This window comes from Arachis duranensis, chromosome 10, assembly GCF_000817695.3.
Source record: "Arachis duranensis cultivar V14167 chromosome 10, aradu.V14167.gnm2.J7QH, whole genome shotgun sequence".
NCBI classification, from domain to species: Eukaryota; Viridiplantae; Streptophyta; class Magnoliopsida; order Fabales; family Fabaceae; genus Arachis; species Arachis duranensis.
Genome location: NC_029781.3, coordinates 99,965,504 through 99,979,355, shown reverse-complemented (window position 1 = coordinate 99,979,355; position 13,852 = coordinate 99,965,504). Strand labels below are relative to the sequence as shown.

Below are 13,852 nucleotides of genomic sequence, written 5' to 3'. Positions count from 1 at the left end.
TTTTTAGGAAGGAAAAGAAATTAATAAGTAAAATTAGAAAGTAAATTTAAGAAATCATTTTAAAATTTTGGGTTAAAATTAAAATTTTTTAATTTTTTTTTAATTCGAAATGATTCTCAACGTTTTATTTATTTATTAAAATCATCATTTTATTATTGAAAAATACATATTTACCCCGACAAAAATATAAATCCACACTATTCTTTTCATTTCCAACTTTCACTATGCGTCTCTTTTTCCATTCTTTTCTCTCGTCTAGAAAATATAGCAGTTTTTCCAATTACAGCAATGGCAGATCATGTTGGCGACGGCAAAAGTTGTTGAATGACAGTGATGACAGTTGAGGAATCTCCCACATGACCTTATTATTCTTGCTTTTCTCTTTCTCTTTTTTCTCAAATGTTTTTGTTTCTCTTTAAACTTCTTTCTAGTAACGGCGGCGCGATGGGTCTACTCACGCCAGCGCCATATTTCTTCCTATTTCCTCTCTTCTCTCCTTCTTTGCAATTTGTCTCTCTCCTTTCGTTTATTTCTATTTCTCTATTTCCCTCTCCCGCATTTTCGCTCTCTTTTTTTTAATTAAATAAATTAATTGTTGTTATTTTTGTTTCAGAATTTGATGTTGTTCTTGAATATGGATTTAAATATATTATTGTTGTTGAATATTGTATTTTTTAATTTGATATTGGCATTTGACTATTTTGTAGAGTAAGAGAGGTGGTAGTGGTGACAAGGGTAGTGGTGGTGAATGGTGAGATTGGAGTCACAATAAATACAAAGGTGTTTTTGTCCATAAAAAAATTTAAAGAACGATTTTAATACCAAATGAAATATTAAAAAATATTTTGAATAAAAAAAATTAGAGGAAGTATAGGGAGTCAATTGTCACGGCCTTGGACACACTCCAACGCTACCATGTCGGCACTCGAATTTACTCAACCTTTTGAGCTAAGACCAAGTTAGCCTAACCCTCAATACTTAGCAAGAAAGTTAAGAACACAAGAGAACACAAGAGAAAATAAGTTTTGGTGGAAAGAACACTTTATTACTCAAGTGTTGGTAACAAATTATTCACACACAAACTCTAACTCTAATTCCCTATTTATAGCCATCCACCTACTCAATGCATGGTTAGGATTAAATCTAATCAACGGTCTAGATTAATCATCTAGAACATTCTTTGCAAATATCTATCCTACCACTATTTTCTAAATACTTCTAGATTGTTCCATACTACTCTTCCTACTTTTATATACATCTACACTCTTATAGAATATTCTATGATCTTTTAGAGTCTTTTAGAACCTTCTAGGGTATTCTGGGACCTTCTAGAACATTCTAGAACGTTCCGAAACCATCTAGAGTATTCTCAAATACTCTAGAAAACTCTACAAACACTGTTAAATTTAACCTTCTAAAATTTACCGTGACATTCTTCCCCACCTAATACGCAAACGTCCTCGTTGCGTTCTGTTCATGATAGCGCTCTAGGTGTTCTTAGAATTGCCACAGATCTTCACGAGGTTTCCAACTAGCTTTAGTTATCGGGAGCCCTTTCCACTTGATCAAGTATTGGATACTTGGTGGTACCCCTCTTCATCGCACGACGCGATTAGCTAAGATCTCTTCGATTTCTTTATCAAAGGATCTAATCACCACAGGTGGAACATGAATCGAGTCACCTTTACTCGGTTCATCTTGGTCTTCATGATATGGTTTAAGCATACTCACATAGAAGACCGGGTGGATCTTCATAGAGGGAGGGAGTTGTACTTTGTAAGCAACCTTCTCAACACGTCCAATGATCTCAAATGACCCTTCGTATTTGCAGATTAAGCCCTTATGAACATTGCGAAAGGCTTTGAATTGTTGTGGAAGAAGTTTAATCATTACCTTGTCTCCCACTTGATAGCTTGCATGCCTCCTCTTTTTATCTGCCCATTTTTTCATCCTCTTTGAAGCTTTGTCAAGGTAAGAACGAGGGACATCTTCTTGTTCTTCCCAAGACTTAATCATATGATAAGCTCCAGGACTCTTCCACCAAATTGTTACGGCCTTGGACACACTCCAACGCTACTGTGTCGGCACTCGGACTTACTCAACCTCTTGAGCTACGACCAAGTCAACCTAACCTTCCTTACTTAGCAAGAGAATACAAGAGAAAGGAAGCTTTGGTGGAAAGAACACTTTATTACTCAAGTGTTGGTTACAAATGATTCACACACAAACTCTAACTCTCATTCCCTATTTATAGCCATCCACATTCTCAATGGATGGTTAGGATTAAATCTAATCAACGGTCTAAATTAATCATCTAGAATCTTTTATGCAAATATATATCCTACCGCTACTTTCTAAATACTTCTAGATTGTTCCATACTACTCTTCATACTTTTATATACATCCACACTCTTCTATAATATTCTATAATCTTCTAGAGTCTTCTAGAACCTTTTAGAGTATTCCAAAACCTTCTAAAACATTATAGAACGTTCCGGAACCATCTAGAGTATTCTCAAATATTTTAGAAAACTTTACAAACACTGTTAAATTTAACCTTCTAAAATTTACTATGACACAATAGAATATTTGTACAATGTGTACAATGGGGTTTAGGGATGTTCAATTCAGTAGTAGAGATATAATCATTAGTGTTACCTTTTTCTATTAGCTTAAGCTTTTGGGATGAGTGGTTTCATGACATGGTATCAGAGCTCTAGATTCGAAAGGTCAAAAGTTCGATCATTGGTGAATTCTAAAATTAGCTTAAACTTTTGGGATGAGTGGTTTCATGATATGAGATGTTTATTATCCCCGGTACCCGGATGATTATTTTGAATAATATGAGTGATGTTCATTTTATTCATATTGGGTCAAAGATTTAGCTCATTGTACACATTGTACACTTAGACCATTAGGTCCCATGAGTGATATTCATTTTATTCATATTGGGTCAAAGATTTAGCTCATTGTACACATTGTACATTTAAACCATTAGCTCCCTAGCAGTACTCAAAAAATTAAGAACGAATTCAATTTAGACCCAAGACTTTAGGAATAAAAAAAGTACTTATTCCTAATTTTAACTATCTTTTGGGGTCAAATAACAAAAAATATGGACAAAAAATCACAAAAATATATAAAGGTTTTAAATGATGCCTCATTATTTTATAATGATATAATCGTAAGTAAACAAAAAGAGCTACGCACTCAAGTAATTTTTAACAAGTTATTCCGTATTTTTGGAATGATTTTTTCTTCATCATATGTCCATTACTGCAGTTTTTTTTCTTTTTGTTATTGTTGTTGTCATTGTTGTCGTCACTAGTTTCTCCTTCTACTTTTTTTGTTTTATTTTTTTTCTCTTTCTCTTTTTTTATTATTATTATCATCATTTTTATCATCTTCTTCTTAATTAAATTTCACAATTTAATTGTTATAAATGACACAATAATTTTTAGTGAATAACACCAATATTTTTAATGAATGATACAAGAAAATTTTAAAGAACTACAAGTCTAGAACCTTAACTCATTTAACTAACAAAATATATTAAATATGTTTTTGATCCAAAAGACACATTAAATTATTACAAATGACACATAAATAACTAAATCTCTTATATATTAGTTCAATACTACACAATTAATTTAGTAATAATAAAAACACATCATTTATTTGAAAATGACACAATAAATTTTTAAAGAACTACAAATTCAAAATCACAATAAATTTTTAAAGAACTACAAATTCAAAATCTTAACTCAACCAAAAAATTACCTTCAAATATGTTTTGGAATGAAAAAATACATCTATTTATTGCAAATAACACGGAAATGGCTAGACCTCTTATACTTAAATTAAATAATAAAAAAAGTACATCATTTAGTTGAAAATGATACAGTTAAAAAATTTATGTGTCACGATTAAAAAATTTGTGTGTTACAGATAAAAAATTTCTGCGTCAAAATTAAAGAACCTCCTGTGTTACAGTTAAAAATTGTTGGTAGTATTTTTTTGATAAATTTTGTACAATTTAAAATTATTCCTTCCTCTCCTCTTCTTTATCATCATCTTCTTATTCTTTCTCTTCTTCAGGTATTCTTTTTTGTTTCATATTTTTATAATTTTTTTATTTTATTTTATCCTCTTAACAAAAATTTGTGTGATGTCAAAATTAAAATACTTCTTGTGTTATGATTAAAAAATTTTAGAGGTATTTTTCTGATAATTTATACACATTTTAAAATTCTTCCCTCTCCTTCTCTTTCTCTTCTTTTTCTTTGTCATTATCATATTCTTTTTCTTTTTTCATCTTCTCCTACTTGTTTCACCTTTTTATAATTTTTTATTTTATCTTTTAATAAGAATAAAAATAAGAAAAAGAAAAAATACTATAATAACTAACCAGAGAGGAGAAAAAAAAAACAATAAAAAAGTGACGATAAAAAAATCACAAAAAAATGCAAAAAAATGAAAATTTTAGGTGCGTAATTTTTATTAAGTTTGAACCAATTTAATTGATAAAAAAGTTTGAACATATAGAAGGATCGCAAATAAACACAAAAAAGATCAATAATCTAAACTAAGAACATTAGAAAAATAAAGTAAAAATAAATTATTATTGTATTTGTAATTTATAGAGTCTCAATAATTTGATTAAAACATAATTAAATTCTTAAAAAAGTTTGACGCAATAAACACATATTACCATTAAAATTGTGCCAACAAAAGAGGGTATAATACCTTTCAATTATATATACAAAGTTTGATTTTTTTTATTTTTAATACAAGTTATCTAAATTTAATATTTCCACGAGTGCTTTAAAGCAATTGTTAGACTTGATTTGATAAAATTTTTTGAATAGATGTTTGTGTTTTTAAAGAGCACAAACTCTTTATTTTATGTTTAGTAAATTAAAAAAATTATATACTTGTATTTGTAACTTTTAAAAGATAGTAGTATTTTTAAAAACATTTAAAGTAGAGCTTTTCAAAGATAATTTATATTTGTCAAAATTAAAAAATCTAATACAACTTCATACATTAGTTAATATCCAAATTTTTACATTAATATTTATTATTATAGTATTTTTAAATTTTTAAAACTATTTTATCAAATACTATGCTTATTAAAAATTATTTTTAATTTAACTAGTGTAAAACACGCATTACGCACGGGACAAATATTGATCCACAATAAAAGTTTGTTGGTGCATGTTCAATTATACTAACAATTATTACTTTTAACTTGAAAAGTTTTCGTGTATAAAAACTTATTATCCAATGTATAAGATTGTTTCAGCTTATATTCACTACAAAAAAAATATTGAATACCGTCGGATTTATCATTAGATTTAGTGTCGAACATTAGCTACGGGTTTACTGGCGGATTTGACAATAAATTTGTCGGGTAAAAATATCACCGTCGGATTTGGTTTTTTTGACAGTAAATTTATCGGTAATAATTGAGGGGAAAAAATTGGCACGATCATTATCGTCGGATTTACTGGCGGATAAAATCTATCCGCCGGTAATCCGATTTACTGGAACGTTGCATTTTGGTCGTTCGCAATGCGTTGTCATCGTATTTATCCGCCGAAAAATACGACGGTAATCTTGCCCTAAATCTGAATCGCAAACCTTCTCCCCTCATTTATGAACTTCTCTCTCTAACCTTCTCCTTTCTCTCTCTCTCTCTCCCTCTCTCTCTCCCCCACAAGCAACTTTCGGCAGCCCCTCCACCAGTGTCGGCTACCACCAACAGCATTTAAGGACTGCATAGACTCCTTATGTCGCGTTGGTCACTCTACCGTCGCTGTTTGCGTTGCTCCCACTACTGCTGCCGCTACCACTGCTACCATCGTTGTTGTCATTGCTTCTTGTGTCACCAGAGCTGTTTTCTTCCTCCCTCCAGGTATATTGTCATTCTCCTTATTATTACTTTTTTTATTTATTTTAAAAAAATTCTAATGCAGCCTTGCCAGTTGGTCACTTCTGCTGCCACCATGCTAGAAAGTCTTCTACACTGTCACTGTCTTTAGGTAACTCACCAATTAGTTTTGGGTAGTTAAATTCCAAACTCTAATTTATTAAATTTTTATTTGTTATGTATTAGAAAATTTGCAATTAAGATGTCTGTATTAGAGATTTAACTATTTTTCAAATTTTGTTCACATATTAGTTTAGATTTAGGATCTTTTAATTATGTTTTCATTTAGGGTTTTCTAAAATTCTGTTTCGATGATTCTATATTTGAAATTTTGTTTATGATTTTGATTTTGAATTTTATTTCGATGATTGTGTGTTTATTATTCTAATTTTTGTTATTTTGATTTTTGTGTATTGTTCTGCAAGTGTAAGATCTTTAATTCTATTGTTCTAATTTCTGTTCTGGTGTTATTTGAGTTAATATTTTTAGTTAATTAGTTGATTGTCGTCAATTGCCTAATTTAATCTTAATTTGTTTATTTTTTTGAGTTAATTATTGATTTATTATTTATTGTTGTTAATTTTCTAAATTTATTTATTATCTGAGTTAATTATTTTTTAAGTTAATAAGTTGATATTATTAGTTGTTTGAGTTAATCTTAACTTGTTTATTTTTTGAGTTGATTATTGACTTATTATTTATTGTTGTTAATTTTTTAAATTTATTATTATGAGTTAATTATTTTCTGAGTTAATTAGTTGATTATTTTTAATTGTCTGAGTTAATCTTAACTTGTTTATTTTTTGTGTTAATTATTGGCTTATTATTTATTGTTGTTAATTTCTAAGTTTATTATTATTTGAGTTAATTATTTTTTGAGTTAATTTGAATCTGATTTATTATTTTAAAAATTATTGAATTTTAATATTTAAAATCATATATTAATTTTTAAAAAAATTTAAAATTTAAGTTTACCGTTGAATTTATCGTCGGTTAAATCTGCCAATAGATATTAATTTAATTATTAATTAATAATATATTACTGTCAGATTTATCGAAATAAATTCGATAGTAAAAATTATCAGTAAAATTTTTTTAACGATAATTAAAAGCGGATGATAAAATTCGCCAATAAATATTTATTGATAAAATTTATTCTGACAATAATTCTGATGATAAATATATTTCTGATAGATTTTTTTAGTAATTTCGATTATAATTGCTCACATGTAAATAATATTTGTTTAAAAAAGTAAGTCTATATGACTCAAAGCTTTATATGTAAAGATTCATGTAATGAATGGGATTACAGTTTTTCTGTTCTTTTTATTGTTAATGATTTAAAAAATCATGTTAAAGTTAATTAATAAAAAAAATTTTGATAGCATAAAATAGATGATGAAAATAATAAAGGTAAGATTATAGATATAATAAAAAAATAGTATAATTTAACAAATATATAAATTATATAAAACATATTTCAAGATTTTAAGAGAACATAAGTATTAAATTTATAAATACTTTAGAAGAATTATTCAGTTGGATAATTTGATATTTATGTCTATCTTTTTCATAAAATTAACCTGTTGAAAAATTTTAATGAAATTAAGAAAGGAAAGAACTCAAGAGAAAGACCAAAATCAAACCATAATTTTGCCTACTTAAAAGAAATTAGAATTTTAATTTTTTATCTTTTATTGAATGATGACAAAACTTTATTCTTTACGTTTTTATGCAAAAATCTAGTACAAATTTAAATATTAAATTTTTATGTTCCTTCGATATTTGTCTGTTCTAAAAAATTAATTAAATATATTAATTAAATACATTTTAACTTCATTTTTATATTGATCGTTAAATTGATTGCTAATGATAAAATCAAGATTAATTTTAGTGATTAACTATTTTTTACTTTATTCTCTTGTTAGTTTTTGAATTGATCACTAATTTTATCATTAGCAATTAATTTAGAACGTCACTCATTTGTCGGAGTAACGGATTGTTATTACTGTTTTTTATAATTTTATTTGTAGTTCTACATTGATAAATTTAAAAAATTCTAATTTAATTTGATGATGAACAAACATTATTAAAATAATTAATTATAAAATTATTAATTTATTTTTAACTCATACTTGTTTAATTAATAATTTTGTTTGTGCAGATTTCTGTTGGGCCAAAAAGCTATCAAGCCCAATTAAATGCTAACACTCAGTTTTGGATCAAATTGATTTAATTATAATGGCCGAAGCAATTTGTGGTTAATTGGACAAGGAAAACAAATTTTAAAGCCCAAAAAGGGGGGCTGGTCCGAAATCAAAAGGAAACGGGGCACAATATTTTTATCCATTTAACTTGATGAAACACATTCCTTTAATTATAAGGTTGCATGCTCCAACGATTATCACTTTTATCTTTTGATAAAATTCAAATTTTATTAAGTGAAATTAATGCAGACCTTGAAACCATGAGAGAGAAATTACATTTGATTTGATTGATTGCCTTAATGAGGTACGCTACTCAGCAAAGGGAGAAACTTAATTCACTCTAATTCTCTCTCTTTGTTACATTGATTATTGTTCAAATTTCTCTCTCTACTCTCTCTTCTTCATTCGGTCATTTCAACAGAGAAAGCATGGAAGCTAAAGCTAGCTACTGAAAAGAAGAAGAGGCAAGCAACAAGACCATCGCAATGATGGCAAGAAAAAGAAAACAAAAAGTATGTTGTGGCTGAGATCTTCACCAAGAAAGGTAAGATTTGGTGAAGTAAGCTCAAGCTCTCAATGTTGGATATAGCATTCGGTTACCTCTCCTCTCTCTCTGGCCAAACCAGTTTCTGAAGAAGAAGAAGTTTAGCTTGGTTCAAATGGTTTCAACCGTGGAAGCTTCCCCCTATATAAATAAGGGAGAACAACCAGGGCTTGAAGCAAGGAGTGAGAGTGCAAGGCATAGTGTTCACATAGCTACCTAAGCTAACAGAAATTTTTCTCCTTCAATGTTTTCTATTTTGTAATTTTCTGTTTAATTTTTTCTGTCTTGAGTCTCATGGAAAAAGGCAAACAATGAGGTTTGTAAGAAAAAGTCATAAAGTGGAAAAAAGCAGAGAGTGCAAAATTAAAAGAAAAAGCCATAGATGTCCTTAGAGGTCCTTTGTACATCTGTGTTGTGTTTCATGATTCTGTGGAATCCCCTTGCAAGTTAGATTAGCACTTAGCAGTTGAAAGCTTGGCAATGACCAAGTCAAGTTCAGTTTTTGGGTTTAAATTTTGTACTTGTCCCGAATAAGAAGGGTAGTTCCTAGGGAGAATTGGTATCTGTAATAAAAAATGATCATAGTGAAATTCCATCATTATTGTGATGGAGACTGGATGTAGGCTGCATTGCACTTAGCAGCTGAACCAGGATATATCTTGGTGTGATTTTCTCTCTCTTCTACTCCATCTCTGTTTCTGTTGAATATCAGACAAAACTGAAAAATATCTCCTGGCTAGTCACGAGACAAAACGAAAAAATCTCCTGACTAGGCACGAGACAAAAACAAGAAATATCTCCTCAAGTGTTCTAAAGGACAGCAAGAGTTACTAAGAGAAAAAGGGGTTAAGATTCAACCTCCCCTTCTCTTAGCCACTGATAAACCATCAATTGGTATCAGAGCTTGGTCTCAAAGAGATCAAGCTTTGTAGCTTGGAGAAAAGATCCTGATGGCAAAAAATAGTGGCTCAAATCTGGTGTCCTACAACCTGACCGAAGGACAGTCAAGCAACAAACTTCCTCTTTTCAATGGGAAAAACTACACCTATTAGAAGGAGAGAATGAAGATCTTTGTGCAAGCAGTGGATTACAGACTTTGGAAGATTATCCTGGAAAGTCCTCAATTTTTAACCACCACAAGTGCTAAAGGAGTAGTCTCTCTCAAACCCGAAGCAAGCTGGACCGAAGAAGACAGAAAGAAGGTGGAGCTCAATGCCAAGACTGTCAACTTACTCAACTATGCTATCAGCTTCGAGGAATACCGACGGGTATCACGATGCACAACGGTAAAGAAAATCTGGGACAAACTTCAAATCACCCATGAAGAAACCACCATAGTGAAGAAGACCAGGATAGATATGTTGAATAGAGAGTATGAAATGTTTGCAATGAAAGAAGGAGAATCTACTGATAAACTATTCGAAAGATTCAACATCATCATTGTTGGCTTGGATGCTATGGGAATTACGTATCCAGATTCTGAGCTTGTGAGAAGAGTTTTAAGATGTCTCACAAAAGAGTGAGAAACTAAAGCATTAATCATATCTGAGAGTAGTAGTCTAGATTCCATGACATATGATGACTTGAGAGGAAACTTACTTGCTTTCGAAAACACTTATTTGAAAAAAGGATTCAAAAAAGAAAGGAATTACTTTTACATCTGTTACTAACCCCCTGGATGATGAATCCAGTGATAATTCCTATGAAAATGAATTTGTTTTGTTGCAAAAAAATTCAGAAAAATGGTGAAGCTCATGGGAAGAAGCCAAGGAAGCAATTCAAGAAAACAAAAGAAAGATTTAAGCAAGGTGACATGTTACAACTGCAAGGAGATTGGGCACTTCAAATCTGACTGCCCTAAGTTGAAGAAGGAGGAGAAGCCAAAGAAAGGAAAGAAAAAGGGACTGATGGCTTCGTGGGAGGACTTGGAAAATTATTCAGACGATGATGAAGAATCAGAAACCAAGTCCCAACCATGTCTCATGGCAAATCACATTGAACAGGTAGTCTTTCACAACCCTAACACTGAAGATCTTCATCTTATGATAGACCACCTTTCTGAAAAAATAAGATGTTTTTTGCTTGATAACCAAGATCTTGAACAACAAATCACCATTCTTAAAGTTGAAAATGGTTTTTTCAAAGAAAAGCTAAGGGAGGCCGAAACTGCTGTTGAACTTGTTGAAGAAAATAAGCAGTTAAAAGTCCAACTTAGAAGCTATGAAAGTGATCATTCTATTGTTGCATATGTAAATTGTTTCAAAGAAAATGAAGAGTTGCTGAAAAAGATCAAAAGTCTTGAAAATGACTTAGCCAAGTTCACTCAAAGTTCTGAAAATCTAAATCAAATCTTTACTAGTCAAAAACCACTCTATGACAAAGCTAGCTTGGGGTTTCACAAAAATTGCAAATCTGTTGAAAAACCTTATTTTGAAAACATAGCCTCATCTTTAAATGATACAAGGTTTCAAAACCCAACAAGCTTTAACAAAACAGCAACTCCAAGATTTTGTAGACTTTGCAACCGAAACGAGCACTTTTTCATTGAATGATTTTTTGGTGAAAGATTGATTGGTGACAAAGTTTACAAAGTTGTATTTGACTACAATGGTTTGGAACATAGGAGATGGTTTAACGTGAAAGGATCCAAGAAGATTTGGATACCTAAGGTCACTTAAGCTTATTTTGTAGGTATGTCTAGCATCCAAGCGGAAGGACAATATGTGGTATATGGACATCGGATGCTCTAGGCATATGACCGGAAAGACAACCTTCTTCATTAGGCTTGATGAGTATGATGGAGGGTTTGTCACTTTTAGTGATGATGGTAAAGGAAAAATAGTGGCCATTGGAAAAGTTGGTAAAAGTTTCTCTTCTTGTATAAATGATGTTCTTCTTGTTGATGGTTTGAAACATAATTTACTAAGTGTTAGTCAACTATGTGATCTAGGTTTTGAAGTTGTTTTTAGAAAATTTGTATGTTTAGTTGTTTGTGAAAAATCCGGGGACATTTTGTTTGAGGCTAAAAGGTGTAATAATGTGTATGGATTGACTCTTGAGGACTTGAAAGATCAAAAAGTAACATGCTTTACCTCTCATGAATCTGAAAAATGGCTATGGAATAAGAAATTGGGTGATGCTAGCATGTACCAAATTTCTAAGCTAGTTAAGAAAAATTTGGTTAGAGAAATTCCAAATATTAAATTTGATAAGGATCTTACTTGTGACGCTTGCCAATTAGGCAAACAAGTAAAATCCTCTTTTAAACCAAAAGATGGAATTTCAACCAAGAGGCCATTAGAGATGCTACACATTGATTTTTTTGGTCCAACAAGAACTCAAAGTCTAGGAGGTAAACACTATGGTTTAGTAGTGGTGGATGATTACTCTAGATTTGGTTGGGTACTTTTTCTTGCTCATAAAAATGATGCTTTTCATGCTTTCTCAACCCTTTGCAAAAGAATTCAAAATGAAAAGGATTTAAAAGTTGCCCATTTGAGAAGTGATCACGGAAAGGAATTTGAAAACCAAGATTTTGAAAAATTCTGTGATGACTTTGGAATTGCTCATAATTTTTCATGCCCTATAACACCTCAATAAAATGGGGTTGTTGAAAGAAGGAATAGAAGCTTTCAAGAGATGACTAGGGCTATGTTATGTGAAAATGAGATTCCAAAATTTCTATGGGCTGAAGCTGTAAATACAGCTTGTTATATTTTGAATAGGACCATCATTAGAAAAGGATTAAAGAAAACTCCTTATGAGCTATGGAAAGGAACCCTTCCAAATCTTAAGTATTTCCATGTTTTTGGATGCAAATGTTTTGTACTTAATAACAAAGAAAATCTTAGTAAATTTGAATTAAAATCCTATGAGGGAATGTTTGTTGGATACTCCACCACTAGCAAGGCTTATAGAATTTACCTCAAAGATCATAGAACCATAGAGGAATCCATATATGTAATTTTTTGTGATTCTAATTCAATTCCCAGTGCTGTGATAGATGATGAAACAGATTGTGAAGATGTTGTCAACAAGGAAACCAGTGGAGAAAATCCCAGGTCTATTCAAAATGAAGAATCTGTCTGTCTAATTTCGTCTCGTCAGGATGGAGGAGACATTTTTGTTTTGTCTCCTAAGACAGCAAGAGAATTTGGAATAGTCCAGCGTGATGAGGCTCAACAAGGCTCAACCTCACTCTGAAAACCAAGAGAATGGAAGTCCATGAGGGGTTATCCTCATGACTTTATTATTGGTGATCCCTCTCAAGGTGTAACAACAAGATCCTCAACAAAGAAGCAATTCGAACCAAGCAACTTTGCCTTCTTGTCACAATTGGAGCCCAACAATGTGAAGCAAGCTCTTGAAGATCTTTCTTGGGTCAAAGTCATGCAAGAAGAGCTAGCTCAATTTGACAAGAATGAGGTTTGGACATTAGTATCTCATCCGGATGGTAAGAAAGTCACGGGTACTAAGTGGGTTTTTAAAAATAAACTTGGTGAAGATGGAAAAGTTGTTCGTAACAAGGCTAGATTAGTGGCCTAAGGTTGCGATCAAGAAGAGGGTATAGATTTTGATGAGTCTTTTGCTCTGGTAGCTAGAATGGAAGCAATTAGGTTGCTTCTTGCCTATGCTGCCCATAAGGGTTTCAAAATGTTTCAAATGGATGTTAAATGTGCTTTTCTTAATGGCTTTATTGATAGAGAAGTGTATGTGGCACAACCCCCCGGTTTTGAAAATAAAGAATTTTCAAATCATGTTTTTAAACTCTCTAAGGCTCTTTATGGTCTTAGGCTAGCTCCAAGAGCTTGGTATGAAAGACTTAGTGCCTTCTTGTTGGAAAACCACTTTCAAAGGGGAACAACCGACACAACTCTGTTTATTAAAGCATCTAATGATGATATTCTCCTAGTTCAAGTTTATGTAGATAATATTGTGTTTGGATCGGCCAATGAGTCTTTGTGTGAAGAGTTTAGAAAACTCATGACTAGTGAATTTGAGATAAGTTTAATAGGAGAGCTAACTTTCTTTCTTGGCCTCCAAATTAAACAAACTCCTAGTGGAACTTTATTCACCAAGAAAAGTATGCTAAAGAATTAATCAAAAAATTTGGCCTAGAAAATTCCAAACAAATGGGAACTCCAATGCATCCAAACACTAAACTTGAAA

At 31.2% G+C, this 13,852-nt stretch overlaps 1 protein-coding gene across 1 annotated transcript in view; it reads left to right on the top strand.

The window, feature by feature from the left end:
- LOC107471377 (cytochrome P450 85A-like) overlaps window positions 1–13,852 on the top strand; it is a 33,948-nt gene that overhangs the window by 5,400 nt on the left and 14,696 nt on the right. The gene's annotated exons all lie outside the window — the stretch shown is intronic.